Source organism: Polypterus senegalus, chromosome 7 (assembly GCF_016835505.1).
Source record: "Polypterus senegalus isolate Bchr_013 chromosome 7, ASM1683550v1, whole genome shotgun sequence".
Taxonomy (NCBI): Eukaryota; Metazoa; Chordata; class Cladistia; order Polypteriformes; family Polypteridae; genus Polypterus; species Polypterus senegalus.
In genome coordinates, this window is record NC_053160.1 from 99,126,327 (window position 1) to 99,153,741 (window position 27,415).

The window sequence follows — 27,415 nt, forward strand, 5'->3', positions numbered from 1 at the left end:
ATTAACTATATGAACACCACAGAATACAGTTTGTGATTAACTATCATGAACTAATAGTTAAATCTCCCCAGTGTACCTTCTATTTACTTTTTAGCCAATTTGAAATAGAGTTTATGATTTTGTTCACAATTAATTGGCTTTCTAGCTACCCTATAGAATGTCACAGACAGTTATAATGGAACTAAAATGGAAACCAGACACATTTTAGTCTCGCTCACACACCCACAATCACTTACACTGAGACAACTTAGAGTTGCCAATCACCTAATCAGCATATCTATGGCCTGTGGCAGACAGAATACACCAAAAACACACAGATGGCCCTCCAAGGCTGGAACTGGACTAGGGCCCAAGCAATGAAAGCAGCAATGCTACTGTGTGCACTGCCACCCTGGCTACTATAAAAGCAATACACAAAAAGTCTGTGTAATTAATGTATTGTTACATTGATGTAGTAATCTCCAGTTTGTATGTACACTTTAGCTACCTTTACTTTGTCAGTGTTTTTTCCAATCTATAACTTATTTATTGTTGTTGCAAAACCTACATGTTCAAATCAAGACCATTCTCTGGCAGAGTACCCCCTGACAGTGTCATTTGTGAGGATATTTGTGAAAGATCATACTGATAGTTTAAAGTACTACATTAAATTATTATGTAGTAAATTATAAAGTACAATTTTAAAAACACTGCATAAAATTAGTTTATTCAGCAGTTTGAATATCATTACAACCTTGATTCATTTTTTTATTTTTCTAACTAACATCCATTCATTTTCAAACCCACATAGCCCAGTCTGAGATCACAGGGGACCAAAATCTATTGCAGAAATATCAGGAAAAAGGCAGTACTGGTCCATCACAAAGGGACTCTCTCACACACAGCCACACATAACTCCTGGGTCAAGTTGCACAACACAGCACGTCTGTTGAATTGTTTTTTTCAGTTTAAGGTCATTTTTATTAAAAATGTAACTGAAGGAACCTTCCTATAAGTGCAACATATACATTTACTGAATTTTTGCATGCTTTAAGGGACTAACAGCACAGGAATTATTCATTGAATCATAGTTAACAAATGTGTTATTTTTTTATTTAATTCTTCTAATTAATCAATCAATCAATCAATTAATTAACCACAAAATCCAGCACACTCAAAGTAAGCATTACATGATGGGATATGCTAGCTGGGATTATATTTACAACAGATGAATTCTTCAAACAAAGTTTACTGAATATAGTTATATTTGAAGTAGTATTATTATTACAGTAGTGTTGTCACATGTACATAGTACAGTGAAATTGTTCTTGCATATTTGACCAACATCCAACAAGTCACCTTTTTTTTAGCACAATGATAAGGAAGAACACATTGAAAGATACAGCTTTATCTACACAGTATACATAAAATGATTAGGGTTGTCTGTCTCTCATGCAAAACCTTGTGAACCACTGGGCCTTGAACTTTGATCCTCACATTAATCAAGAGCTTATGACGTAATATATGTAACACAACCGAAGCAATTTAAGGTGCAGGCTGCCTCAGCCATGTAATTGAGCTTTCTGTTCTTCTTATGGCAAGTTGTGGCTGATAGGAAAGGAATGATAGGAGAATACATCATACACACTGTTTGGAAATGAAAGAGGGGGCAGCATCCTCACCAGAACGGCATGGGGTGATTTATTTCATAAGAAGCTCATGATCTACCCTTCTTTGAGGAGTGGAAGTCTGAGTGTTTCCTAGTTTTATTTAATAGATACCACATCCAACAAAGTTCCAGAACAAATGGAAAAGGGAACTGAGAGGTAAAGCCAACAAAGTGATTACACCTTTTTCAAAAGAAATCCCCCATTCTGCCTGAGGGGTGGAAGAATACCAGGGGCCTCATGCATAACGCTGTGCATAGAATTCACACAAAAACATGGCGTATGGACTAAAGTGGAAATGTGCGTATGCACAAAAATATCCAGATGCATGAATCTATGCATACGCCAATTTCCACGCTCTTTTGCTACATAAATCCTGGTCAGCGTGAAAAGTAACTCACGTGCACGCGCCTGATGCCACTCCCCAACTCCTCCCAGAATTATGCCTCTTTGAATATGCAACTCAATATAAATAGCCCTTAAGCTCAGCATTCTGTGAAAAGACAATGGCAAAAGCACGGGGAAAAATAGAAGAATTTCAGTGAATACCAAGTGGAGGCAAAGAAAAACAGACTATTTGTTTAAACAGTGATATAAACAGCAAAAGGAAGTTGATCGAGTGACATAGAGTGCCGGAGAAACTCGAAAGTTCAAGTTAACAAAGTCGCACATTGCCCGAAATAAAAAAGAAGTTGTCAGATATCAAAGTCGCCGTGAAAAGGTGAGTCATAACCAACCATCTGACACTCATATGGAAGCTTATTAGAGTACTGAGAAAAGACAAAAAATAGGCACATAGTGGCAAAAAAAGCTTGAAATGTCAACTTTAATCTTGAAATTTCCACTTAGAAGCTTAGAACGCAGATTCTTCAAAACTTTTAAGGAACACTGAAATATCTTCATAGTACATGTTTAATTACTCTATCCATCTATCCATCCAGTGTCGCACCAGTCCCAGCAAGAATACAGCACAAGGCAGGAACAATCCCTGAACGGAGCACCATATTTTGCTGCATTTCATCTTAAAAATAATATTGTCATCATATGTAAATATGCACTTTACAAAGTGGCTCAGGTTGTGCAATGTTAGTGAGGTAACTGTACTTATAGGTACAAGCAGTTCTACAAGGAGCACTTGATGGACTGATTGAGTGAGTTTAGAGCTCTTGGGATGAAAACGTTTCTAAACCACGAGGCCCCTACAGGAAAGGCTTTGAAGCATTTGCTGTATGGGAGCAGCTCAAATAGCGCATTGTTGAGGCAACGTGTGCTTGATGCTGTATACCAATAATTATCTTTCTGATAAGCTGCTTGAGAGCTGTGATTCCACACTCAGATACAGTGGGATAAATGCTTGAGAGTAACAACGCTAAAGCAGCTATGGTATTTGGAATAGTTTGGCCATTCTGTATATTGTTACAGGTTAATTACAATCAGATGCCTTAAACCAGGGGTGCCCAATGCGTCGATCGCAATCGACCGGTAGATCACAAAGGTAGTGCAGGTAGATTACGTTGCATTCAAAAAAAATAATTTTTAAAATGTTAGTCTACCATATATCCTCCCTATGGCATTTGCCACTTGATTGTCATACAGGGCGGCCAGTCTGAGATCTGCTTTCTTCTAACATGCTGATCATCCCGCACGCATGATCAAACACGCGAGCTACTGCAAAACTCCGGCTGTGAACTAGTTAGCCTTCCAATTTATATCAACTAAAGAAGGGATTTAAAAAAAATGTTTGGGAAGGGCATGGACTTTATGTGGAATTAGAAGAGGACTTTCTTCTCTCACAGTGTCACGATCGAAGTGCGTTTGTCTGATCTGTCAATCTATCATTGCTATTCCAAAGAAGGAAAATGTGGAAGGGCACTTTCGAACTGTTCATAAAAACTATGAAACTGACTTCCTTCCGAAAAGCGATCTGAGAAAGAGAAAAGAAAGGGAATTAAAATTAATCGGACGGCCATCATTTTTCACTCGGCTGAATTCAAAAGCTCCTTGACTGCATTATTCAGCTCTACTTATTTATGCGAGTCAGCCTTTTCCCACATGAAGATTATTATATCCAAATACTGTAGTGTCTATAAATGGATTGAATTGTTATTGTGCCATAAAGGTTATTCAGTTATGCAAGGTACGACAACATATATTTTATGTATAAAGTATACTCAGTATATCTATACTAATAAAAGGCAAAGCCCTCACTGACTGACTGACTGACTGACTGACTGACTGACTCATCACTAATTCTCCAAGTTCCCGTGTGGGTAGAAGGCTGAAATTTGGCAGGCTCATTCCTTACAGCTTACTTACAAAAGTTGGGCAGCTTTCATTTTGAAATTCTACGCGTAATGGTCATAACTGGAAGGTATTTTTCTCCATTTACTGTAATGGAGTTGAGCTCGAAAACCGTGGGGGGTGGAGTTTCGTGTGACATCATCACGCCTCCCACGTAATCACGTGAACTGACTGTCAACGCAGTGCGTAGAAAACCAGGAAGACCTCCAAAAAGCGCTGAAGAAAACATGCATTATATAATTGAGAAGACAGCGAAACAATAAGAAGCGAGCGACTGACATATACTACCATATTCATGAGTGCTGCTACCTCGGAAAGAAAGCAAGGTGTAAACCTAAACTTTAAATTAAGTTCATAGACAGGCTGCTGCTGGCGTTTCTCATGCCCACGGGTAATGCGGGATACAAGTTTAATGAGAGGACGCAGGATATAAACGAGAGTTTTGATCACTTTGTAACTAAGTTAAAATTGCAGGTGAAGGGCTGTGCTTATGCAAATTCGAGAGACTGTGTTTGTGGGGATTGACAGTTAAGGCGGGTGGGGGAGTCACGTCATCATCTCCCCTCTCATTTACCTCATTTCGCTCTGAGCTGAGCTAACGCCGTCTTTCGAAGCAACTTCGTCACACTGCCACCAAATACTCAGAAAAATCCACAAGTTAATACACACGCTGTCTCTAGAGTTTCTCCACACTGAATCCTCCAGGCACTACTTACAAAAGGTTACATTGACAATCGTGTTACGTTATTTTTAAAATCTTTCCTTTTCTTAGCACAAGCACAGCTGAGAAGCTTCAATGCATGTGCTCCATAATGCGTTAAAAAATAATGCATTTAATCACACTTTGCATTACAAGCAAAGGGGAGCTTTTGTCAATGCATGATTTCCTGGTGCACCGATTACATTGATCAGCGATCCCGATTCATTTTACCCTCGCACCACCTTAGTTTGAGAAGAAGTATGAAAAAATATGAGGTTAACACAGAAAAACAGATCACCAATTGAAGCTTTATGAATAATCGATTCGCCATCAATAATTGTTTTGGTAAAGCCATACTCAGTGTAATCCTCCTTCCATTTTATAATTTTTCCGCAACTAGCCATGATTAAATGAACGGTAAAAAAGTAAGAGCGTTTAGGGTGACTTATTTAGGCTGGCATATATATGACAGCAACACTCATGACCATGTCGATCATGTTACGTTATTATTAAAATGTTTCCTTTTCTTTTCATTACTTCTTTAACACACTACTTCTCCGCTGTATGGGTATTTTGCTATATATATATATATATATATATATATATATGTATATATATATATATATATATATATATATATATATATATGAATGACCTCCAAAGAGCGCTGAGACTTTTGATATCATGAACATGTCTGCAAAAACTGGGGTCTCCTGCCCAGCAAAAGTCGAGCAGCAGCGCCAGCGCATAGCTGTGCCGCCTTTGAGACGCTGACTGCACTTCTGCCTTAAGTCAAAGTGAGCACTTTAATTTTTTCATCCTCCCCCTGAGCTATAGCCCAGACAAGTGCAAACACGGGACCCCTTTTCTACACCGCGGAAAACCAATATTAAGGCGCTTCGCACTTTTTTTTCCACGTATACGATTATGAGGTCCTCAGCTCGGATTATGAAGACATGCACACAAGTGGAGGACTGACAGTGCCATCACAGCCGATTAATGGCAGGGACGTCTCACCAGTCTACTTAAGACCCACCGCGACTGTCCCCAAAAGGCGATCATAACGTCAGCGAACACATCTCTCTATACTATATAAAAGAAAAAGGCAACTTTCCTTTCTTTACACCTTTTTTCCTTTTATCCCAAACCAAAGCCTTTCTCTCTTAACACTGCAGAGGACACAAAACTAATTTTCGTTAATTGCTGGTAATGCCGGTAAGGCACATTACCAGAGGCAGAAATTTGAACGTTAACATAGAAAATGTAATTTCTATACCACAGCCGTCGTGTAGCGCCTTTCAAAAGGGATCTACTACCGAGAGATAATCCATATACATTTTAGCTGCTGTTAGTTCTACTTACCTGTTCTGTTACACCGTCTTTAAAATGTAGTTTACCCGCAACCACTCCAGTAGTGCTCAATGTAGGTTTACTTCTTAAAATGTTAATGTTTTACTGTTTAATAACTTATAGACTACATTTTATTATTTTTCCTTTGCACTCAGTGACCAAAGCTATACACACACATATAGACACATACATATATACACATATATATACCTGTGTGTATGTTTGTATGTGTGTGTATATATAAAAAAAATCGGATGGCTACCTATATCTATAACATCAGAGAAGGTAGGAGACTGCATAAAAAGAGGGAAAAATTAAATGTTCCCCTACTCATTTGGTAGCTCTGCAATCACTGCTGACTGTTGCAACTTATCTCAGAAGCAGCTCATCCAAACCTTAAACATTTTTGGATGCTATTTAATGCAGGACAGTTTTTATCAGATATGATCACACAAGTGGTAAAATCAGGGGAGGGTCTGGAGACTTATGAAGGAGATTTGAGCACATTACAATTGAAGCTGGTGTGATCTAGACTTTGAAAAGCTGACCAAACTTGTCCATGTTACTGCCTAGAAGTGGTCACATCATCGTTTTGATGTTTATTTTTAAACTTGGCAAGAGAATGATGAGTAATTCTGAACCGGCATGCTCCTTTTTTGGACACAGCAAGCTGGACATGGATTATTCAAGTGTTCATTCATTCAAAGTAACATCTAGCCTTGTTATTGATTGCAACACTTTTGTAATATCTAAGCCAGATGTTTTATGTGTATTTAGGGGGTTGTTTCTTGTTTTATTATTTATATATGATTTATATATTTCTGTTTCTCTCTCTCAACTTTCTGTAAGGTTCTAATTTCCTTGTGAACAAATACAGTACATCTATCTATCTATCTATCTATCTATCTATCTCTCTCTCTCTCTCTCTCTCTCTCTCTCTCATCAGAAATCAAAAGTCAAAGGGATAACTGGATAACTGAAAGTTCAGAAACCAGAAATTCAAAAGAGAGATTCATACAACATTTGTTTGAGTGTTTTGTCCAAATCACAAATATGAATAAATTAGTATTTAACAGGTAATGCCAATGACATAAGACGTGGCATCATACAAAACCATGTTCCATGGCAACCGGGAGCAACGTACCAGTAACGGGAATGATAACATGGCAGCACCCATATGCAAAAAAAAAATAAAAATAATTTGTCACGGCACTGTGAAATAAATAATCACTATGATCAGGACCATTATACTTCAAAGGTAACGGCACAGAAATGTATCCAGCTTAAAGAAACCCACTCTCCCATGTATACTTTTGCTTAAGAGAATTATTTCTAAAAGAAATAAGCTCTCAGAGCAGCATGGTGGCGCAGTGGTAGTGCTGCTGCCTTGCAGTAAGGAGACCTGGGTTCGCCTCCCAGGTCCTCCCTTTGTGGAGTTTGCATGTTCTCCCTGTGTCTGTGTGGGTTTCCTCTGGTTTCCTCCCACAGTCCAAAGACATGCAGGTTAGGTGCATTGGTGTGGGTGTGTGTGTGCCCTGTGGTGGGCTGGCACCCTGCCCAGGGTTTGTTCCTGCCTTGCGCCCTGTGTTGGCTGGGATTGACTCCAGCAGACTCCCGTGACCCCGTGTTAGGATATAGCAGGTTGGACAATGACTGACTGTTAAATTCTCAAGCTGAACATCTCACGATATGCCCAGTATCCTGTGATCTAATAAATTGAAATTTTTAACTGTAATGACCACAAAAAGTCAGATGTGAAGTACATTTTACAATATTACTATAAAATATTAGAAAAAAAAGTTGCATTACAACATTAGAAATTTTCCCCTCCGGTTTAACACATTTCCCTGCTTGCCTACTGTGCTGTGATCACATAACTCTTCTCTGAGAAAATCTTTTAGGGTACTCCGTGTAAGTTTCAAGTACTGCACTTGCTTTCATTTTTGGTGCACTGTTTTTTTTAAAACATTATGCTGATCCAAAACCACAGCATCATAATACATGATATTTGCAGGAATACTGTCTTTAGGGCTTGATACCAGTATGACAAATTTCTCTTAACTGCAATATTCAAGTATTAAGGAATCTCACAGAGTATCTACATTAATACAATGGTTTGCCTTTGCATGTAAATTTAACTTATATTAAGACACTTTTCCAAGTACTGAAATTGTCTTCTCACATTGCACAGATATGCAGGTTAGTTTGACTGGCAACACAAAAACGGTCCTACTTGAGCAAGTGTGAGTGTACACATGTGTGTGTGCCCTGTGACTGAATGGAGTGCCATCCATGGCTGCTTTCAGTCTTGCACTAAATACTGCCAAGGTAAACAGCATCTTCCTGCAATCCTGAACTGAATAAAGCAAAATCAATGAAAGAATGGCTGGACAGGCATCAAACACCTTGCAGTGGGTATACTGTTTGTCAGCTGACACAACTTACTGATACATATTAGGGTTTTATTTTTATTATTTTCTTCTTTCTGCCATTGTAATTTCTTCCATTTTTGTATTGCATTTTAATGATGACATAGCTCCATCATTTCACATGTTAGCTGTTCTGTGTTGTAAATCTTTATTATCATTCTTGGTTTTATTCCTTACAGTACATTTTGTGTAGATCATTTTTGGATTTGGAACATTTATTTTTATTATTATTATTTTTCATTACCTTGCTATTGATGTCACCACAGTACCATTTTGTATTTATATTCCTTCCAGGAATTTTCATTGTTAGCAACACTATTTCATTGCCAGATCTGTTGACGATGACTTTTAAATTAAAAAAATATTTTAAAATGTTGTCACACCAACAAAAGTGTCCATGTTCCTGTATAAAAAAATCAAAGAATCTGAACATCATGACAGTTTAGTTATTTAGGGAAAGGACATTAAGCCAGTAAGGACTTCTTAGGCATGTGTTTCTGACATTCAAGTGTTGTCTTGCATTCTGGGCTTCAGACTTGGCATGTTTAAATGACTCTTCTTCATCCTGCCATTTTCAATTCATTTCCTAGTTTAATACCTCAATTATTTGTCATTTGAAATTTGATCTTTCATAAGGTGTCCACATCATGTTGTACGTCGCTATGACTTATGGCCACATTTGCACATTTGAGTACTATGGTATTTATCAACTTTCCTATTGTCTCAACTTTTTCTTTCAAAGACCTGACCTGTGTTGAGCTTGAGAAGATTATTTTCTCTGCAATTTCATTTTTAAGGCTGTTATTGACTGTTGGGGTTGACTTGGTTTTTCTTACCGTATCTAGCTTGTCTAGAACATTTGTTTTGGCTGCTGATTTCTTATGTATTTGCTGTTCGACCCTGCCATGTCCAGAGTGCTCTTCCTCACCCATTAAAAGATATCCACCTCACTCTAATAAATATACTGGCTTTTTTGGTCTGGGTTAATGAAAAGATTGAATCAGCCACAACAGCAGCCACTTTTTAAATCAAAGTGAATCAACATTTCAGAAGATATCTTGACTTTTTGTAGAATTGCTACTGTACAACGACCTTAGTCATGTTCTATTTTCATAAACCATTGGAGAACCAAACTTGAGACCATTTGCTTGAGCTGCTTAAGAAAACAATTAAATGTTTTGAAAGTACTATTTTTTAACCCTTCATGTAATGCATGCTGAACTGCTGCAACCTGATTTTCACATTACATGTGCTAACATGAAGTCAAACAGGTATGGAAATATACCAGGAGTAGAAAAAGTGACTGTTAAAAACATTATAACACACTAGGGTCAAACCAGAAAATCAATAAATCAAAACACTGAAGCTCAATATGTAAGTTAGAAACACTCATCACCAAACTGTCCTTTAAAGCTAGTTGCCATCCACAAACTTGGTTGCTGTTAGTTGTGTGTCTTCATCTTTTACGCCACCGGTCTGACGTCACACATTGCCTCTTTTAGTCATCAGGTAGAAATATGTGATGTATCTATCAACAAAAATGGTGGCACCCATGCTAAAAAAAACAATGCATAAAATGGCAGCATGGTGATACTGAATATATAATCAAAAAATGACAAATGTTTTATAACCATATAAACAAACAAACAAAAAAAAAAACTCAGAAATTGACACACTTGACATCTTCAAAGTCATAACAGAAACAACCTGAGATGCAGTACATCTCAGCAAACTTGGTTTACAAACAAAAAAATAATAATTTTAAGTCAGAAGAAATGGTATCAAAAGGTTTAGTTAACCAGCAACTACAATGCTTGGCCTTCAAAGATTAAGTCAAGCAAATTCCACCTATGTTCTATGTTCTTCATTCATGTGTGGGGTTTCACTATTCAGCTCCCTCACTTCGGAAACATACATGACCTCTTGCTTCTTCAACCCTCCAGTATCATGCTGCTTGCACATGCTCTGGGAGTTTCCCAAGTTACCATTTGTAACGTTTCACCTTTCCACTTTGTGGTGTTCACATGACTTTTTGAGATAAATGCAAGGGTTCTGCTATTTAATAGATAGATAGATAGATAGATAGATAGATAGATAGATAGATAGATAGATAGATAGATAGATAGATAGATAGATAGATAGATAGATAGATAGATAGATAGATAGATAGATAGATAGATAGATAGATAGATAGATAGATAGATAGATAGATAGATAGATAGATAGATAGATAGATAGATAGAACCCAGTCTGCAGAAAAAGCAACTAAAGATAATCTGTAAATATTCAATGCAGCAAAGCATAAACACATGAAAAGTGTATTGTGTCACTCCTAATGCAATTTGACCACAAAAATGCCACTCCTAACTGACCAATTAATTTTTTTATAATATTGACCGATGTGAAAGAAAGGTCAATGCCACGTCTCAACTTGGAGATTTCAAGTAGCATTGTTTTGTCGGAATTGTCTGACTCAAGAGTTCCCACTTTGAAGAGCACTCACATGAAATTTCTGACTGGGAAACAGATATTTGCCATCTGTCCAATAACATAAAAAACACGGCTTCAGTCTATCAATCTTCAGTTCAACACACAGCTCCACCATCCCACTGACGCTTTGCCTAACTGTCCTTCTGACTCTACACTCAGAGGTCTAATTATCTGCATCCTCTCATTTTTTTTTCTTCAAAGAGTCAAGTGACGAGTTACACAATTCACAAGTCCGCCGCACCTAAATGTGCAAGGACTCTAGGTAATCTCTCATGAGCTATAATGTTGAAAATTATAAATCTAAAAATATCTATTAATTATACACTTTTTGAAATCACTGTTTCCAGTGCCGGTAACCTATGCCTGCAGAGCAGAGTTCAATCCAATCCTGAGTAGAACTCAAGTATACTTGCTTCTATCAGACAAGTGCAGTAACATCCATCCACGCAACACACATTTGAGATATTGAAGGAAACCAAAGTACCTGGAGAAAACCCATCTAAACTCAAGGAGAACAAGCAAATTTACAGGATATGATCTATTGAACCATCATGACACCCTCATGAGGAATCCTAAGTTTATATTAGCTCTGTACACAATTTGCAAGCATTTTTATCCTTGCATTTCTGCACTTTTATCTGTCTCTGTTCTTCTTTTTGGTTTTATAATCTCGATCCCTCACCCTCACCATAGTTCTCTATTGTTGTCACCACATCCTTCCCAATTCGGAATCACCTTCTGGCTGTTCATGCATTATTTCTAAACAGCATCCTTTTCTTAATTTTTTTCTATTTTTGTCAACTCTACCTGCATTCTCCTTAAAGCTTTCTTTCCGGAAATACGCATTGTTTTTTCTGACTGTAGGTGCTTTACCCTATATCTGCCCCAATGTCTCCCAAGTCTTCCAATCTGTGACCCACTGCCTATGCCTCTGCTTCTAGAATCACCACCCATGCCTACTTGTGATGTCACTTCTCTATCACCTTTCTTCTGTGTTTCCTCAAGAGATGACTCCAACCCTGCATGAGATTAATCCTTCTCTCCTGCTCTCCATAGTTTTCTATTTTTGCCCTGTCTTCCATGTCTCCACGCAACCCCCATCTATACATGCCTATGAGACACCAGTTACTGGTTCTATTGTTGTCATTGATTTTAATAATTACCATATTTATATATGAAAGTAATTTTGATAGTTCATCAGCAACTTCAGGCAATATCTAATTCATATTTCAACCTTATAATCCACTCTAAATTTGCTTAAGGGTAACATTAATGCAGTACTGTGATTAGAAATCAAATGGAAGAAATTGTTGAAGATCAAAAAAACTCATAGGAGTATACAATAGAAGCAGAAGTTCCTTTTAAAAGCAATGTCATCGACCAAACAAAAGCACACTGGAGCAGAAAAGCATGATGGGGTCTCTGACAGGCTTCCTGCCACTCTACTGCATGGCTGACTTACTCTTAACTTTGGACCCTTCTTTTCTAATTTGCTATTTAACATTATTATCACTTACATCATTAATCATTACAGCTACACCTGACAAAGAATCACACGCCTGACACTTTCCAATAGTGTGAGCACAAGGCACAGATGACTCTTTTAAAAGAATGCTGGCTTCCTGACAGACTAATATCAACCAAATCTTCCAAAGGCCCTGATCACATTACCTCTGTGCGCAATGGACAAACATTCAACGAGGTTTTAACTCCTTTAGTAGACTACACAGTTGCCTCCAAGCCTGAGCAGACATCAAGAGACACAGTACGCCAGGGGAGAAGGTTCTGCTCAGATGACCCAGAGACGCCTGAAAAAAACTTTTATGAAATTCTGTAGGATATAAGCCAAAGTAAATTTAGTGTATTTATGCAACAGTAGTCTGTAGCATTCAGCACTATCAAGTTGGCTCAGGAAGAGTACCTGTGCAGGCAAATGTACCTAATGAGTTAATAAAAGAACATTGACCAAGCTGCAAATATAATAAATAGTACAATCCTGGCCAACTGTTTTGAGAATGATACAAATATTTGTTATAGACAGACAGACAGAGAGAGAGATTTTATTAATCCCCAAGGGGAAATTCACATACAGACCCAGCAGCAAAATACTGATAAAAACAATATTTATCAAAGCGCAATAAAAGCGTAGTGCAAGTTAAAAATGCAAGGTGGAGAGTGTCTATAATCTTGTGTAGTGTTAACGTTTAACCCCCCTGGGTGGAATTGAAGAGTCGCATAGTGTGGAAGAGGAACGATCTCCTCAGTCTGTCAGTGGAGCAGGACAGTGACAGCAATCTGTCGCTGAAGCTGCTCCTTTGTCTGTTGATGATTCTGTTCAGTGGATGTATTGGATTCTTCATGATTGACAGGAGCCTGCTCAGCGCCCGTCGCTCTGCCACAGATGTCAAACTGTCCAGCTCCGTCCCTACAATATAGCCTGCCTTCCTCACCAGTTTGTCCAGGCGTGAGGCGTCCCTCTTATTTATGCTGCCTCCCCAGCATACCACCGTGTAGAAGAGGGCATTTGCCACAACTATCTCATAGAACATCTGCAGCATCTTATTGCAGATGTTGAAGGATGCCAGCTTTCTAAGGAAGTATAGTCGCTCTGTCCTTTCTTACACAGAGTATAAGTATTGGCAGTCCAGTCCAATTTATCATCCAGCTGCACTCCCAGGTATTTAAAGGTCTGTATCCTCTGCACACAGTCACCTCTGATAATCACTGGGTCTAGGAAGGGCCTGGTCCTCCTAAAATCCACCACCAGCTCCTTGGTTTTGCTGGTGTTCAGTTGTAGGTGGTTTGAGTCGCACCATTTAACAAAGTCTTTGATTAGATTCCTATACTCCTCCTCCTGCCCACTCCTGATGCAGCCCACAATAGCGCAGTGTCGTCAGCCAACTTTTGCACATTGCATGACTCCGAGTTGTATTGGTAGTCTGATGTATATAGGCTGAACAGGATCGGAGAAAGCACAGTCCCCTGCAGCGCTCCTGTGCTGCTGACCACAAGGTCAGACCTGCAGTTCAGCTTGTCCCTAAGGAGCAGAGGTCGGATGGTGTTGAAGGCGCTAGAGAAGTCCGGAAACATAATTCTTACAGCACCACTGCCTCTGTCCACGTGGAAAAGGGATCGGTGTAGCATATAGAAAGATGGCATCCTCTGCTCCCACCTTCTCCTGGTATGTGAACTGCAGAGGGTCGAGGGTGTGGTGGACCTGTGACCTCAGGTGGTGAAGCATCAGCCGCTCCATGGTCTTTATCACATGTGACGTCAGGGTGACAGGCCAGAAGTCATTCAGCTCACTAGGACATGATACCTTTGGGACTAAGGGTGATGCAAGATGTTTTCCAAAGCCTTGGGACTCTCCCCTGTTCCAGGCTCAGGTTGAAGATGCGCTGTAGAGGACTCCCCAGCTCCAACACACAGGCCTTCAGCAGTCGTGGTGATATTCCATCTGGACCCACTGCTTTGCTGGCACAAAGTCTCCTCAGCTCTCTGCTTACCTGGGCTGCTGTAATTGTGGGTGGGGGGAAACTCTCTCCTATGCTGGTATCAGCAGAAGGATGGGTGGAGGATGCAGTACTCTGGGGTGAGAGTGGGTTAGGGTGGTCAAACCTGTTAAAGAAGTTGTTCATTAGGTTTGCTCTCTCCACGTCTCTCTCGATGGTGGCACCCTGCTTCGAGCTGCAGTCAGTGATGATCTTCATCCCATCCCACACTTCCTTCATACTGTTATTCTGCAACTTCTGCTCCAGTTTTCTCCTGTACTGCTCTTTCGCCGCCCTGAGCTGGACTCGGAGTTTCTTCTGCACGCACTTGAGCTCATGCTGATCACCGCCTTTAAAAGCTCTTTTCTTCTGGTTCAAAAGGCCCTTGATGTCACTTGTAATCCATGGTTTGTTGTTAGCATAGCAGTGTACTGTTCTTACTGGAACTACAATGTCCATATAGAAGTTGATGTGGTCAGTAGTGCACTCAACAACCTCCTCAATGTTCTCACTATAAGATCACTGCAGGATATCCCAGTCCGTAGTTCCAAAACAGTCTCTCAGAGCCTGCTCTGCCTCAGGGGACCACTTCCTGAATGAGTGTGTGGTTGAAGGTAGCTCCCTCACTCTTGGTTTGTAGTGAGGCTGAAGCAGGACCAGGTTATGATCTGCTTTCCTAAGTGCAAGCAGTGGGGTGGCGCTGTATGCGTCTTTAATATTTGCATACAGTAGGTCAATAGTCATATTTCCCCGGGTATTACAATCCACATACTGGGAGAAGTCAGGTAATGTTTTTTCCAGCGTCACATGGTTAAAGTCTCCAGAGTTTAGCACAAGCGCCTCAGGGTGCTGTGTTTGTAGTTTAGCAACAGCGGAGTGGATGATGTCACCCGCTATCTCCACATCTCCCTGAGAAGGGATGTAAACAATAACAACAATGATGTGTCCAAACTCTCTGGGCAAGTAATAGGGACGCAGACTTATGGCCAACAGTTTTATGTTCCTGCAGCAAGTGGAGATTTTGATGTTTACAAGTCCAAGGTTGCACGACCTTGTATTCACATAGAAAGTGATCCTCCTCCTTTCCGCTTCCCGTAGGTATTTGCGTCTCTGTCCGCTCTAGTTGTGCTAAACTCAGGTAGCGCCATGTTAACATCTGGGATGCTAGCTGTTAGCCACGTTTCACAAAAGCAAAACAAACCGCATTCTCTGTAGGCCCTGACATTTTTCACCAGCGCAGCCAGTTTGTCGATCTTATTTGGTAGTGCGTTCATTGCTTTTAGATCTTTTTGTCAAATGTTTCTATGGTATGCTGAAGTATAATTACAAGCATTTCATAAGTTTCAAAGGCTTTTATGGACAATTACATTAAGTTAATACAAAGAGTCAATACAGTATTTTGCAGTGTTGATCCTTCTTTTTCAAGACCTCTGCAATTCGCCGTGGCATGCTGTCAGTCTACCTTTGGGCCAAATCCTGACTGATGGCAGCCCATTCTTGGATAATCAATGTTTGGAGTTTGTCAGAATTTGTGGGTTTTTGTTTGTCCACCTGCCTCTTGAGGATTGACCACAAGTTCTCAATGGGATTAAGGTCTGGGGAGTTTCCTGGCCATGGACCCAAAATTTTGATGTTTTGTTCCCCAAGCCACTTAGCTATCACTTTTGCCTTATGGCATGGTGCTCCATTATGCTGGAAAAGGTATTGTTCATCACCAAACTGTTCTTGGATTGGTGGGAGTAGTTGCCCTCGGAGGATGTTTTGGTATCATTTCTTTATTCATGGCTGTGTCCTTAGGCAAAACTGTGAGTGAGGCCACTCCCTTGGCTAAGAAGCAACCCCACACATGAATGGTCTAAGGATGTTTTACTGATGGCATATATGGTCTCAGGATGCTTTAATGTTGTCATGACACAGGACTGATGGTAGTGCTCACCTTTTCTTCTCCAGGCAATATTTTTTCTGGATGCCTCAAACAATCAGAAAGGGGATTCATCAGAGAAAATGACTTTACCCGAGTCCTCAGCAGTCCAATCCTTGTACCTTTTGCAGAATATCAATCTGTCCTTGATCTTTGTCTTGGAGAGAAGTGCCTTTTTTGCTGCCTTTCTAGACACCAGGCCATCCTCCAAAAGTCTTCACCTCACTGTACAAGCAGATGCACTCTCACCTGCCTGCTGCCATTCCTCTGCAAGCTCTGCACTGGTGGTGCCCTGATCCCGAGCCATGAATAAAGCATGGTACCAAAACATCCTCTTAAAGCAACTTCTCCCAACCATCCTAGAACAGTTTGGTGACAAACAATGCCTTTTCCTGCATGATAGAGCACTGTGCCATAAGCCAAACGTGATGACTAAGTGGCACAGGGAACAAAACATCAAAATTTTGGGTCCATGGCCAGGAAACTCCCGAGATCTTAATCCCATTGAGAACTTGTGGTCAATCCTCAAGAGGCAGATGGACAAACAAAAACCCACAAATTCTGACAAACTCCAAGCATTGATTATGCAATAATGGGCTGTCATGAGTCAGGATTTGGCCCAGAACCTGATTGACAGCATGCCAGGGCCAACACTGCAAATATTGACTATTTGCATAAACTTAATGTAATTGTCAATAATATCCTTTGAAACTTATGAAATACTTGTAATTATACTGCAATATAGCATAGAAACATCTGACAAAAAGATCTAAAAACAACGAAGCAGTAAACTTTGTGAAAACCAATACTTGCATCATTCTCACAACATTTGGCCACGACTGTGAGGCAATTAAAAAAATATTTTATGCTGGAGAACATTTTGGTTGCAACTTTGTTGCTAAATTTACTTTGCAGTGGATTGATCTGGGATATCCTCCTCTGTACAGAAGACAGAACAAAAAATAAGTTGTCACTGACAGAAAACACAGCAGCTTATTTTACTGTTCTGGAAGAAGGCCCAAGATCTGAAATTTTTGACAGAAACAGATTAATTAGCCAGGATTTGTTAAGTTTGTCTTGAGAAAGGACACAAACTTCATTAACCTGTTATAAGATATACTGTACGGGATGCTCCATTGTTCACAGCTGGTTATTGATAAAATTTTATTAATTGTATTAATAAATTAAGCCATTTTCAAACAATGAAGCAAACACCTTTCTATAGTGTCACTTTATGATTACACAGCTACAGTATGTTACAATTGATACCTTCACAATAGACTCACAGACAATTTCAGAAAGTCAAGCAATGAAGTCAGATACTTGAACCAGCAGCATTTGTTATATTGTTAAGTCCAGTGCATTTGATTGCCTGCTGACAGTTTAACAACTTTTTGTCATCAAGAGGATGCACAGCCAGTTTGCTTGAGTATAGTATCACAGAAAGGAACAGGTGCCCTGCAGATCCTGTGGGGCATTAGCACTCACCCGAGGATTTAACAAGAATTGTTAGGGGGTTCGAAGGTAGAGTGACCTCTCAACAGTGAGTGCGCGTAGCACACCGATTTTGGGAAGTTCACCTTGCTGTTAAAGATAAGTATGGTCTTATTAAAACGATGAGGAGCTTTCTGTACGTTCACTGGTATATATGATTACAAGCGATAAGGGAAGTGACAGGTATTTAATGGTAAACATGTCAAATGTGGTGTCAAACAACACCGATGTCCTGACATATGTTCTCCCTCTAGAAGACCTATCTTGTATTCACTGTTAGTCTCCTATCTCTCTTGCAAAGAAACTGAAAACTTGGAGTTGTGTCAAATTTCATTTTGATCCTTGATGCTCCTCCTAACACTGAATCACATGGAAAGCAGTAGCACCTGACTGAGCACTGCAGCTGACTTCAGAAAATGAGGTCCTTCTCACAATCTTTGTGAATCATATTATTCATGACAATCATGGTAACAGCATCTGACTCCTCAAGGGATTATCACACCTCAGTCTGAACTAGCAGTCATCTGTAATCAGATCTAAGAGCAAGGTATGCTCGAGTGCTTGCAAAGAGTGACATCATGTGGAACTTATTTAAAATACATATCAAGTTGTAGTTTTTAAATTCAGTCCTAAATACATACCTCAAACCTATCAAGGTAAAAACATTACATGCAGGGAGAAGAAACACAATAATGCAGTTAAAGTTCAAATTAAATTCTATTTACTGGTTAAGGCACTTGACAGAGGCCACAGCACAACTCTGTGTACAGTAAAATGAGCCCAGGACGCACGTGCAGTTTTCTCATTACAAGAACTTCTAGTCATACTCTCCAGATTGCTCCACCATTCTAACATCTGGCAAAGTGGCATAGTAGGCAAGTAGTGTGGCAAAATGGCTAGGATACTAGACTCTAAACTGCAAGGATGCCAGCTGCTGTCACTCTTCCAGTCTACTGTGTGGTTCAAACCAGTTCATTTAATCTTCCAGGGGTCTACAAACTGACGTAAATAAGTATAATGTGGTTCACATTTGGGGAAGATGTCCTACAATGATAACTAAAGCATGTCCTTATATAAAGCCATCAAGACCCTAGAATCCAATGTCTGCATTGTGACATCTTTATTCTGCAGTACAGAGAAAACAGGACCACACTAAAGGGTCCAGCAATCACAAAACTCCATGCTTAACCTGAAGCTCAGCTCATACTTAAAACAGTTGCTAAAAGCTTCCCTAAGCACCCCTGTGGACATTAACCAGTCCCAGCTGTAATAAGTAGATCAAGAAAAACCATTAAGGTTCAGCTCAAATGTCTGAAGTCCTACCAGTCACTCAGTCTTTACTTTCCTGGGGTCACCCTTACATATCAAGTCAAGAAATGCAGTAAAATTGCAAAGCATTGAAAACTAATTTTTACAGAATCAACCATCCAACTACAGCACTGAAATGTCAGAAACATCACCCTAACATTTAACTATCACTCCAAAATAGTTATTAAAGCTAATTTAAAACATATTACAGTGAATTGGCATCAAACATTGAATACCTCATATTTGAGTCCACTCCTGCTATTGGAGAGAGACTTCCTTCTCACCTCAAGGCAGCTTCTCGTCTACTTATGAGATTCTGCACAAGTATGAAAACAGTACATGATCGAGGATCTCTCGGTAAATTTAGGCTACAGTCCAGTTCAGAGTCAAGCAACCGTACCTGGGCCACAGTTCAACATCGTGCAATCCCGACTTGACTGCTGTGTTCACAACGCTCCATTCTGAAACGGTTACCGTACGTCGGGTTACCTCACTACAATACGGAGCCTTTTAGATGGACATTGGACTGCGCACGCTTGAGAAATGCACGCCCCAACCTATCTGCTGTGGCTCGTGTTGGGGGCAGGATTGTAAGTCAGGAGATAACACTGTACGCCCCTCACTCACACAACGGTGACCGGTTTATACAAACGCATCACCCCGACACTGGTGCTTCCAAAGGAGGTGCCTCGCCCCGCTCTTGGGGTACGCCCTCTGTTCCAAATTATGACACCCCCATCAAAATAACCACGTTCACGCTGTTGATCGCCCCTTCCCCCTAAAACCGTGGCTAGCGGTGTAGATTGGATTGCACGCGCCTCACCCGGTGCTAATGCTCAAGCTAGACACCGTGTGTACGAACCAGATCTTGGGCTCGAATTCAAACGCCGAAGCACGCGCAGCTCACCCCATTGCCTGATATCGCGTTGTAGACGCCTCGGCCAGTTAGTGGGTCTCGCGTGGAGACCCCTCACTCCGGTGCGCAGCGCTCAGGGGTTCTTCATTGCACACGCGCCTTCTCTCCACACACGATTACATCATCGCTCTGGAGCTGCACTGAATTTCACCTTCTGCTAAACCTGTGAGGGGCGGGGGAGATTTGGGGGCGGCTCTTGACTCGAGCTCCCGGGGAATTTGTGACACAAGGTGTACACGCATTCCTCACGAGTGCACCGAGTATGGGGCTCGTTCCCGTGCCTCCCTAGAGAGGGACGTGACATGTAGCTCGACACTTCATTACATCAACGTGCCAGTAACATTGCTCCCCTTCGCAACACGAAACGATTTCAAGGTTAAGGGAAGACTCGAATTGCTGATCTCTGCGTGAAAATGAAGACGACTGGGGTTACCAACTACAATGATTCGCTTCCACGAGCGTGACTGTGCCGCGTGGGATGCACTACGGAGTGTTAGATATGGTTCAGATCGTTAACAAAAACAGAGAGAGCAGCATTCTCGTCCATTAATATAAAAGATACACTCTGATCTACTGCCAAAAATATTACCCACTCCTCCCTCTCCCCACACACACCACCGCAGCCTTCCAACTGCAAAACAGCAGGACCGCGTAGTTCGTGGATATGGCGCGCGGAATCACTTACTCTCCGCTGCAGCGGGCCGGTTGCCCTAATGCCAGCTCAGTGTCCGTGGCTGCCAGCTTCCAAGATAGGTATTTCTTACTATCGATCCCTATGTATGTTTTGTAAATACACCCCCGTCTGTCTATCAGATCTGGACCTCTCCTCCACACAGCGATCAGCTGGCACTCACGCCCACCTCCGCACCGCCCATCTCCGCACTTACGCTGGCACACGAGGGATCAACTGTCGCACAGGCACGCGCGGAAAACACGCCCCCTTTCAGCCCCACCTCTCATTCATGCTTTGTTCACAGTGACGTCATATGGAACGGTTGCTCCGTACAGACGATCCGGTGGAGATGATGGACCACAGGACCAGCAGATAGTCGAACTAAAGCAGTGGGACTTCCTTGTCCTGGTGTCTGCGGGTGCCTGAGCTCAGTAAAATTTAGAAGTGATTTTAGCAACATGAGTTGCTTTATAAGTGATTTTTAGTTGCCAAGATTAAATTAAGAGACAATGTCCACGTGAATGTGAATGTAAAAAATATATTACTGGGAACAATATCACTGATAGGTATCGGTAAAGAACAAGGTTTTAATCTAAAATACCAGGTATTGATTAAATTCCAGAGGTAATTTGTACTTGTAACGTCAAGAGAATAGCTGAGTTTTTTTAATTGATTTTAATTAAAAGCAAATAATCTATACAATCAAATCAAACTTAACAAAAGCCCCACCCAAAAGAAAGAGAGAGACAACCAACAAAGCAAATCTTTAAAAACAGCAATGGCTAAGTGTAAGTAATAAAGAACATTGGCAGACTGGGTGAAGAGTCAATCTTGAGAAGCAGGGCTATAACTGAGGGGACCCTGGTGACATGCAGAGTCATACACATTGCTTAAGTAGAAGAACTATTTTGGTCTAAAAATTACAGTCTTATTAACATATATTAGATGATATCAGAAGAAAGAACTCATTAAGTATGAATAAGTGGGGGCAAGAGAAAGCACAGTCAACTAGAAACTTGCATACAGGCTTGCTCTGTGGTTTAAGAGCATTAATAGGTTTAAAATATATATATAAAAGATAAAAATACAAAATTATATGCAAACAAACAATATCTAATACATGTGTTGTTATATTTTCACAATACAAACAGAAAGAAAATGTTATCCCCCAAAATAATTATATTTGAAGATGTAATTCCAATAATTCCCCAAATATTCCTAAAATCTCTTATTTGTCATGTGGCAAGCTAGTAAACGGCTTTGAGTAAGAACACAAATAAAATTGCACACTCTATCAAACTGTAGTACAAAACCACACCAGAAAGGTACTGTATTTGACCATCGCTGTCTTTAGCACTTGTCATCCGACAAAACAGCTGAGATATAAAAGTCATATCTAGAGCACTACAAAAATTGTTTTCATTCCAACTGTCTAGATTACCACTTTCCAGCAGTAATATGGCTATAGTTCATATTAATGTACAGCAAGGCTCCTTAATTCCTCAGTTACATCGTTCAGGGCCATAGTGACGGCAGATTTTTGCTTTACCTAAGTTCTCAATTAAAATCTCTTGCTTTAGTAGTAAATAAACATGTTTAGTTGGGTTTATTTTTAGTTCACACAGTTGTTATGATTCAGAGCCCCTATTTGCCTATTTTAGTTTTAAACAGCTGTACTTAGATTTTAAATGTTGCTTTTTTCATAACCAGCTATCAATTGATAATAAGGTGCAAATGACAAAGAAAACACCAGCTCTCTAGCTAACATGCTTCCATTTAGACCTGTGTATTTCATCATGAAGCATTTGTGTTAAAAATCTTTTAAAGCAAACAAGAGAAGGAAATGATCAAACCTGGATAATGTTGTCAGAAAAATCTACAATATGAGAAAGTGTTGTCTTGGAAGGATGAAAGCACTAACATGCCATATAATTAAATATTACGCTAGGTCTGACTTCTAATTATGAAGCTGATTGGAACGTAATTGAGGACGGCTGATGTACAGCATGGTGAATTTTCAAAGCTAGCCATGTATAAAACAAAAAAAACTTTAAAGCATTGTTTACTAAAAAGAATTTAAAATAATATATTTCATATCAGAACACTACCTTGATAGCAACTAAAACATTTAAACTTTCAGCTCATATCTTTCACGGTGTTAGCTCGACTACATTCCACCACACTATGTTGTACTGTACCGCTAATCAGATTGTAAAAGCAAGGAGTTAAGCACACATACACCATGAAGATAGATTCATAAGATGGGTTCAGAACTCTCCTACATGCTGGTAGTTGAACAACTGTAAATGTCTCAACACAATTGTGTAAAATTACATGCAGCTACTCTCACAAACAAGGTGTCAGCATAGCAACAAAGAAACCCAGTGACTGAAATGACTATGGTAGTATCTACCAGTGGACCTACATGCTTTATGCTGATACTAACATTTTTATGTTTTGATCAAGGTTTAAAGTTGGAGGGAAAATAAAAAAGCTTATAACAAGCAGTTATGACAGGAATGTAGGACAAGAGATGGAACAAAGGAAAAACAGGGTTTTTGATGAAAAGTGATTAAATGCAATGCTTGACACCTGAAGTGAACAGAATCATTTTTATACCAGGCAGATATTAAACAATCCACAATTATGAGTTACTAATAAAGTAAAAAAAAAAGAGGAAGGAGGTAAGGCCTACTGCACTATTTTTAATTTGATGTAGTCAATGTTTTTGCCATACCCTGAATGTTGTTTTATGACTTCCTCAATGCTTTCATTCTGTAGTCTCAAGAGTAATTTTTTTTTGCAAGGATATTGATATGCAGATGGCACAATAGACCTGGATAGAAGAGTAAAGCTTCAGTCTCTCCCAGGGTACCCTCTGTGTGGCATTTGCAGTTTCTTGCTGCATTCATGAGGGTATGCTGTGGGCCTTATTTTTCTCCCACAATTCAGAGACCTCTTATTTTGATATGCAGAATGTAGCATTTTTTCTTTGTATTTTCTATGTGTACAGAGCATATGTAAAATGTACCTTATTTTTAAGAATTTACAAGTACCAAAAGGTTATACTGTAGATTAACTTTATAATGCATACCAGTCACGTGCCTCTTTTCATCACAGAGAAAGCATGCATGCTTTTTCTCTCAGTCAGTAAACACCTCAGCACACAGCAGCTCTCTGCAGCAGCACCGAGTTTTACTTACACCTTCTCCATTCACAAATACTAGCAGCACCAATAACTTGAAGTGTTGCTATGGCAATGGCTTTTCTCCAATCAGCAATTCAAGTAAAGGTCAAGTGCCTAACATCTCTTAAGTCTGTAGGACGGAGTGGATTAGTGGAGGCCACTATGTTTTAAGTTCCAATATTTTAAAAACACAACAGTAGAGTTTGGGGAAAAGGAATTATATAAAGGGATTTAAATAAGATTGGACTGAATCATAGTGTTAAATATAGTAAATTAACTAATAACTGTCAAGAGAAGATTCCTTAAACAGTTTCCCCAGGCAGATATTAAACAGGACGAACAAATCAAGAGGCTGGATGACTGGCTCAGAAGGTAACCATAATGCACACTTGATCAGTAAAATGTAATTTGGCAGACAGCAATCATAAATTGGTGGAGGAGACTGGTTTAAGATTATAAAGGCAGGTTAGATGGCACAAGATTGAGAGTCAGCCACCCAAGGTATGAAGTGAGGCATCCTCCATTATTGGATATGTAATTTCTCTGGGCTGACAACAGTCTGGTTAACATAATGGTATTTTTGTTTCTGCTATTCACCTGTTTCTGTTATTTATCTAATGACTTTAATCAAATGATCCCTTTATAACAGTACATTTCATTAATTATATGCCAATTCCCACTTAAGGTACATTAATTACATTTTAGCTCTCCATTGTAGTTTTGGGTCCAAACATTCACAAGATATTGATCATTTCACCAAGAGCTCCAGCAATATAAATGGGGAAACCGGTCAGAATTGGTTATTTTAGTCGACAGATTAATGAGAAATCAAAACTGTGCCCATTCCAGTTCAGCTCTGGAGGCTAAAACTCTATCCCAAACAGTTTGTGAAATGTGTGCATATTACTGTCTTGATTGGTAATACAAATGGGTAGGATTGGCTTGCTGATTGCTGTTAACAATGTTACCACTTTTAAAGGAATGCACTGCAGAGTGAAAAATATTCTAAAAAAGTAGTACACTGACCTTTAGTTAACATAGAGTCAGCTCCAGAAATATTGGTACCCTTCATGAAAAATTACAAGAATGTATATATACATATTCCCACACATTCATTGATTAATACTTTGTGCTTAAACAATTGGGTAAGCCTTATGGTTTTATTGTCAGACAGACATTTGGAACAAAATAAAGTTTTCCTTTAGTCATACAAACTTTCATGATAAAGCAGATTCCAAAAATATTGGCACCCCCAGATGTAAGTATTTGGTGAAGCCTCTCCTGGTGAGAATGACAGGTCATTCATCCTCTTTCTGTATTATTTAACAAGGCTGATGGTGAACACTTGTGGAGAGATCTTGGACTATTCTTCCATATTCTTCTTTCTAGCTCATGGAGATTCTTGGGTTTTCTCTTGGGGTTGCTCTCTTCAATCAGACCACAGAATTTTCAATTGGGTTCAGATCTGGAAAGTGAGAGGGCTATTACAAAACCTTGCTTCTGTGTTTCTGCAACCAGTTGTTTGATTTTGATGTGTGCTTCAGATCATTGTCTTGTTGGAAGACCCAATTATGGCTCAGTTTCAGCCTTTTCACAGAGGCAGACAGATTTTCAGCTAAATATTCTAGTATTTAAAGGAATTCATTATGCCACTGACCTTAACAAAAGCCCCTGGAACACTGGCAGCAAAACAGCCCCAAAGCATCAAACACCATATTTTACCATGGGTATGAATTGCCCTGCTTTTTTATGCAATTTCCTTTTTTGCCAAACATGACAATGGTGAGCATGGCCAAAAAACTCCATTTTTGTCTCATCTGACCACTACACACAATCTTAAACGTGGCTTGGCATAGTTGAGATTCTGGGATTTTTGCCTTGGACTCAGGAGAGGCTTCTTTTGTCCACTTATTCATAAAGCTTCAAGTCATGGGGATGTTGTCTAACAGTTGGCTTTGAAACAGTGAAGCCCCAAGATTCAACTAAACTTTGCAGTTGTGAAACTGTGCTTTGGGCTCCTCTTTGAATCCCTTAGCACTGTGTGTGTGTGTGTGTGTGTGGTGTGGGGCAGTATGCAAATGCACCACCTCCTTCTGGCAAAGTTTCATAGTTCCATGCTTTTTAAACTCACTAGTGCTCGCCAAACCCCCTGCCTGTGCTACACGCTAGCCTCTTTGCATTTCTGTCGCTCGCATGCGGGGATGCGGTTGTACAATTTAAACAGATTATTTTCATGGGAATTGTTGCATATGCATAATAAAACTATTTTACATTACAACAAGTAATTAACCATATTAAAAAAGAGTAAAACGTAATAATTTGAAAGTAAATTATGTTTCATGTTACGTTAGAGTTATTCGTTTAGTAATATAATTTCATTCTGTTTGGCTTTGAAATTAACAAGCAGATACTTTTTAAACTTGCACTTTTACTGTAAAAACAATTTTCATTTTCAAATTACATTTTCATCAGTATCACATTGAATTTTGATTCTGTGTTTAGACTTTCATTGTGACAACGCAACGTATAACTGCCCGTGATTGAAATTCGTTTCTTTCTCTCTATTAAATAAAACGACTTTTTCAAATGTTTGGCTCTGAGATTTGTTAATTGTCTTTGCAAAAGCTATTCTAAAGGGAAACTGTTAACGTTTTAGTATGAATGGCATATCAAGATCTCCTTTGTTGTGTAATGTTATACGAGGAAGATGTGCTACATTACCTTTCTTGGATACATCCTCTTTCTACAGTAATTTGTGCGGTGGAAGACGATTGTAGATATTCTTCGGAATATTGTAAGCTGATGTTTTCATCTTTTGCACGATCACCACCAACTGTTTCAGCATAGTCTACTGATACACATTTAACCAATTTGTCGTGTAACCGATTGTCATTTTTGGTTTCTCGGTGCTAGGATTGCCAGTGTAGTCATATTTTTTTTCAGTAACATTTTAAAAGAATACGTCTTCTTTATTTGGGAACTTAAAATGAGGAAAGTGTTAAAATTTATAAGAGCTGAGAGAACAGAAACTGTGTCTGTCAAAAGCATTCGGCACTTGAAGAAAACTTCCAAAAAGTTTGTTGCATTGCAGGATTTTTTATATAATAGAGAGATTAATTATGGGCCTGATTGTGCTTGCTGGTAATTTCAATTTAATATCTACTTTTTGTAACCATTCCCTAATCTATGCAGCTCAACAACTTTTTTTCTCATTTGAGTTGAGAACTCTTTGGTTTTACCAATATTGATGGATGACAAAAGGATTTTTACCTGTGTGTTACTTTATATTTATACCTCAGTGAAACAGGAAATGGCCATAGACAAAAGTTCCTAGATACTAAAAGCAACATCAAGAAACATTTTTCCCCAAATATGCAAATTTATGTGTTCCTATTTATAGTTTCTTCAAGAGTACCAATAATTTTGCCACATACATTTTTTGACAAGGTAAGCTAAAAGGTATAACAACAGTTTTGCAGGAATTGTTTCTATTAAATAAACAGTCAACA

At 39.4% G+C, this 27,415-nt stretch overlaps 1 protein-coding gene across 2 annotated transcripts in view; it reads right to left on the bottom strand.

Annotated features, from left to right (window-relative positions):
- The window catches only part of LOC120532735 (leucine zipper putative tumor suppressor 3-like), a 112,914-nt gene extending 91,995 nt beyond the window's left edge, over window positions 1-20,919 (bottom strand). The window contains exon 1 of one of the 2 annotated variants that reach the window (XM_039759056.1): window positions 20,732-20,919. The gene's annotated coding sequence lies outside the window, so the exon portion shown is untranslated. Of the gene's footprint in view, window positions 1-20,037; window positions 20,143-20,731 lie in introns of those variants that run through there. The other variant, XM_039759057.1, reaches the window with a different exon arrangement.
- Window positions 20,920-27,415: the final 6,496 nt, after the last annotated feature.